Raw genomic sequence first — 6,000 nt, forward strand, 5'->3', positions numbered from 1 at the left:
GTGAAAACCCCAAACAGAACACTATAATTAAAATTACCAAAAAGATTTTCGAAAATGCACTTTCCTCCCTCCTTTGCAGAGGTAGATTATTCATGTAGAATATTGTATATCCAGTCAGACTTTGTGCTATGTTAGTTTTATTGAACTGTCTTTATCTCGTTCTTTTTTATTCCTTGCTAAAAGAATAGAAGAAAGGAGAGAGATATTTTTGGAAATGAAAGTGATATAAACTTTTAAAAAATTAATATGATTTCTCAAAATTAAAGAAAACAGGATATTAAAAGCAAATCTTAGCCATTATTATATTAAGAAAATCTTCTTAAAATGAAAAAAATACATGTTTTATTTTTATTCTTAAATTGGATAGAGAATTTAAAGGAAGGAATAAGCAATTATTAAGAGTCTGCTATGTGTCAGGCACTGTGCTAAACTCCTTACAAATATTACCTCATTTAACCCTCACAACAAACCTCAGAGGCAGATGCTCTGATTATGCTCAATTTACATTCGGAGAAACTGAGGTAAACAAAAGTTAAATGACTTTCCTATGGTCATATGGCTAGTAAGTATCTGATTCAAACTCAGTTTTTCTTGACTCTAAGCCCAGTCCTTTATCTTCTGTACCACCTAGAGGAATGAGGGGAATTTTGAGGAATAACCAGAATATCAGTGTTGTTGATATTAGATTTTGTGGAGGGGTATAAAATATAAGAAGACTGGAAAGGCAGAAAGCGGCCAGAGAGTAGGAAGCCATTGCAGTTTGTTGTGAACATACAGGCACTCTAATATACTGTTGGTGGAGCTATGAATTGGGATAGCCTTAACTTCTAATTATGCTTAACAAAAAGTGACTAAAATATTCATCTTCTTTGATTGATAAATCCCACTGCAAAGGAGATACACTAAGGTGGTCAAAACTAAAAGGGAAGGTCTCATGCTCATCAAAACATTAATAGTTGGATGGGAACATTAGAAAGATCATCGTGGGAGTTAAATGGAGAATATGCTGGTGTGGGGAGAGACCTGAGAAAAGAGACCAACCAGAAGGCTATTATAATAGTCTGAGAATAAAGTGCTGAGGGCTGCTCCCAACCTGAAGCCCCTAACTGTAGTTTCCTTCCTTTTGGTACCCCTATACTTACCCCAGGCTAGAACTTCTGCATTTGAGTCACCTGTGTGTATATCTGGTATGGGATTTGGGATGTGAGTTATGCTTCCTTGATGGATACAATAACATCTGCAGATTACATTGACTTGATGGGGGTGGGGAAAATGTATCAAGGCTTAAAATCACGAAGCTTTTGTTTGGGATCTTGAATATGTCTCCTTGATAGGTACAAACACCCTCCTTGACTGACTATGTGGAAAAGGTGAATGAGTTTTGGAGAGATGAGCTGTCTCCAGACAAAGTAACCTCTGAGACTAAGGAAATAGAATTGTAAGGTTTGTACTTTACTTTCCCTCACTGTTGGCAATGACAGAATAAAAGGGAGGGAAGTAGAAGAGATTAACCATTTATACAGTGCCTGCTATGTGCCAGGCACTGTGTTAAGTGTGTGTATGTGTGTGTGTGTGTGTGTGTGTGTGTGCATGTGTGTGCATATGGGTACATTTAACAAATATTATCTCATTTAACCTTTATAATAACCCTGCAAAGTAGCTATTATTATTATTCCCATTTTACAGTTGAGGAAACAGCCAACAGAGGCTGTGATTTGCCCAGAGTCACACAACTACTGAGTGGCTGAAGTTGGCTTTGAACTCAGAACTTCCCCATTATAGAATGATCCTATTTTAAAAGAAGACTTTACCAAAAATGGGAAAAGGACTCACATATACAAAAATATTTATACAGCTTTTTTTGTGGTGTCAAAGAATTGGAAATTGAAGGGATACCCATTAGTTGCGGACTGGCTAAACAAGTTGTAGTATACAAACGTAATGGAATACTATTGTGCTAAAAGAAATGATGAGCAGGCAAACTTCAGAAAAACCTGGAATCGATGCTGAGTGAAGTGAGCAGAACCAAGAGAACATTGTACACAGTAACAACCACATTATGGGATGACTAACTTTGATAGGCTTATCTCTTCTAGCAATGTAAGGATCTAAGACAACTCCAAAAGACTCATGATGGAAAATGCTGTCCACATCCAGAAACAGAATCTGAAAAGGAGTCTGAATGTAGATTGAAGCATATTATTCGCTCTCTCTCTCTCTCTCTTTTTTTTTTTGTTTCTTCTTTCTTGTGTTTTTTCTCATTGGTTCTAATTCTTCTTTACAATAAGACTAATGTAAAAATAGGTTTAATATGAATGTATATGTTGAGCCTATATCAATTTACATGCCATCTTGGGGTGGGGGGAGGAGAGAGATGGGGAGAAAATTTGGAACTCAAAATTTTATGGAAGTAAATGTTGAAAACTAAACATAAATTTTCAAAAAAAAAAACAATAGATAACTCCTAAGGAGTTGCCTTAGGTATATGGAGATTAAATAAATTTTCCAGGGTCTGAAAATAAGCAAGTATCAGAGATGGGATCTGAACTAATAATTTTTTCACTCCAAGGCTAGCATTCTATCCCCTGTTACCTTGCAAGCTCTTCATCTGGAATAAAGTATACTAAAATTAAAAAAAAAAGGCCTTTACCATTTTACAGATTTTCTTCCAATATAGGGAATTCACATAAGACTAACCTCAGAGAAATTACTTTCCCAAAAGAACAAACCTAACCTAAACCACAACTCCCACGATCCCAAGATTTGCACACTCACTCCATTTCCATTCTCCCATAGTATGCCACTGATCGGCTCTATACTCCAAGCTGGCCTAATGAGCCATTAAAAACCCAAGTTGTATCCTAGTTCTTGATTTTTTTTTGGTTGTGGATAGGACGGTCCACACTACCCTGTCCAGTCTACCTTAGAGATGCTGACCTTGGACAAGGGAGCCAGATGGCCTCAAGAGAGGAAGGAGAAAACCAGGAAGAACTGAAGTCCCTTTCACTTTCACCTTTAGACCCCTAGACAAAAACTATACTTTGATATTAGTAGGGGATGCCATAGGTCAGGCAAAATAAGCCAAAGTGAGTGATTTGGAGCCATAATTTCTAACCAAGAATTTCAAGGCCTAAACCATAGAATCCCATTGCCAGAAACTGCGCTAACTTTATCAGAAAGGTAAGAATTCAGGAAGTATCAATGATTTCTCCACAGATCTTGTGAGATATTCAAATGGTGTGGCAAAAAGGCAGTGTATTTAGTCAGAGAACTTGAGTTCAAATCAAAGGTCTTCTGCTTTGTTACTTCCTGTGTAAGCTTGAATGCGACACTTAACCTCAGTAGGCCTCAATTAACATATTTAGAAAGGGGGTGAGAAGGTGAGAGGAGAGAGATTGATGACCTCTACAATCCCTTTCATATCTAAATTCTTGGCTGGGGCCAGAACACAGATTTAGCAAACAGCAACATGAAAGAAGCACAGTACATTGGTATTTAGAAGGCATATAATAAATATGAATGGATCGATTGAAGAGCTAGTTATTTTCCAAGGAATGGAATATGATCTTAGAGGTAATTTCTGAAGGGCCACAAGATAGAGTTATTACTTCAGGAAGATAGTAAGTTTGTTGTTCATGAAATGACCTTTCCAACTCTCTGCATTTGGAAAATAAAAGTTTTGGTTTTGGGGGTTTTTTTCCAAATAAAAAAATGGGAGGGGGAGGAAGACAATTTGGAAACTCTGAAACTTTGCTCTGTTTTAAAAAGAGAGATAATTGTATAACTGCTTTTGACCAGATTGATGTTAATTCTCAAGAAAGAATAATCAATGCCATTAGTTTAATATTAAGATTTTTGCTTGTTAGGCTTCTAATAAATCCATTTTCTTCTTTTCTTTTCTGACAACATGTCTGCTATTGACTGGTTCTATTTGTACATCACTCAATATTTCTTTCTCTAAGCATTTTCTGTTTTCTTAAAGACTCTACATGGGTATCACCTCCAATAGAAAGCCTTTTGTGATTCCCTAGCAATTAGTGCTCTCACCCACTCCTACCTCCCCCACCAAAAAAAAAAGTCACCTGGTTTTACTTATCTGGGTATGTGCATTATTCCCTACCACTTCTGCTCCTAGAATGTAAGCTGCTCTGGAACAGCGACTGTTTTATTTGTGTATTTGTATCCCAATTGGTTAGCACAGTGCATTATAAATACTCTTAAATATTTGAGTGAATGTGTGATCTCTTGGATACAGGATATTCCCTTTCTAGGAGCATATTGAGACCCATAACTTTTCATTCTATGTTGTTCTTTTCAGTATCCTTCCATAGATCCAGAGGTATGCTGGTAAATGTTTAACAATCCACTCTCCTGGGTGGGAGAGGGGAAGTATGAGGGAGTATGCACGACACACTTCTAAGTTTAATATGCATTATTTACATCTTCTCCATCATTTTATTAAGTCTAGACAATCCACAAAACAATAAATCAAGCCCTGATTTGTAGTGTTGGCCAAAGTCCCAGGTGTAAATGCTCACACTGAAAATTTAACAACTGACTATAGCCAGCATGTCCCTTCAAAGAGCCATCATGGCAGCCAGGTGGCAGGATCTAGGATTTGGAGTCAAGGACACCTGTGTTTGAATCATGCCTCACAGTTACTATCTGTATGACTCTTGCCTTCTCTGAGATTCAGTTCCCTCATTTATAGAATAAGAACAGTTGGGTGGATCAAGTGAGATAAAACATGAAAAAAAAACATTTTGCAAACTTTAAAGAACTATGTAAGATTAATTATTGTTACTATTGCTATTGTTGTTAGTATTATGTAGGATCTTCTAACATACTAGAGACCTTATTTTACGTGGCATTAGCCCAAACATCCATCATTTGTTGCTCTTTCTACATACTAAATCCACCTACTTTTCCGATCACATTTTGCTGAACGATATTTCTTAGACCATCGCTTGTGTGTAGATCATTCCGGAAGTGTGCTATAGCCCGTCTGCTGAACCCTCCACACAATTCCCCATTGATATTTAAGTTACTTTCACGTCTGATTCTTTGGAGACTATGGCGCATCAAGACTTGCAATCACATGGAAACACAAATTATATCCAAGTCACCTGCTCTCTTCCTCCTATTGAATGCTGAGTCTGACTTATGGTCTGTAAACAGTGTCTGTCTCAAGTACATGTAGTATTTGGATTGACCATCCAGTTGAATAGTGTCATCTGGACAATGGGCATTTTTTATACATTTTATTGATCTTGTATGTATTGTTAGGTCAATCTCTCTTTTTTCTCTTTACTTCAAGATAGTCAAATCTGTTAGTTATCTTTTATATTTAATGATACTTTTCAAATATCATATTCATTTCTGAATATACCCTCCCCATCCAGGGAACCATCCCTGGTAACAAAGAGTAGAAAAAAAGAAGGAAAAAAGTCATTCAGTAAAACCAAACAATACATTGACCATGACTGACAGTATAAGCAATAGACCATATCCATAGTCCCCCAACTCTTCACTAAGGAAAGACAGGTATGTTGTTTCATCTTTTCTTTGGGTTTGATTTTGATCATTATAATTATGCAGCAGTTAGTTTCATCTTATTTTCTTCATTTATTTTCATTGTTATGCATATTATTTTCCTGATATAACTACTTCATTATGAATCAGTTCATATATATTCCCACACTATTCTCACTTCTTTGAAACAATTCATCGTAGTACAATAATATTCCATTACTTTCATGTAATACAATTTTTTAAGCTTTTGTCCAATTGATGGACATCTAATTTGCTGCCAGTTCTTTGCTATAACAAAGTGTTTAAAAAAGTATGGTCCTGAATAATTTTGGTGCATAAAAGATCTTTCTTTCTACTTTTAACTTCATTGGAATACATACCTACCAGTTGGATCTCTGAGTGACATTCTAGTCACGTTTTAGCATAATTCCAAATTACTTTCCAGAATGGCTACAATAGTTCACAGCT

Source organism: Phascolarctos cinereus, unplaced genomic scaffold (genome assembly GCF_003287225.1).
Source record: "Phascolarctos cinereus isolate Bilbo 61053 unplaced genomic scaffold, phaCin_HiC Scaffold_726;HRSCAF=1367, whole genome shotgun sequence".
NCBI classification, from domain to species: domain Eukaryota; kingdom Metazoa; phylum Chordata; class Mammalia; order Diprotodontia; family Phascolarctidae; genus Phascolarctos; species Phascolarctos cinereus.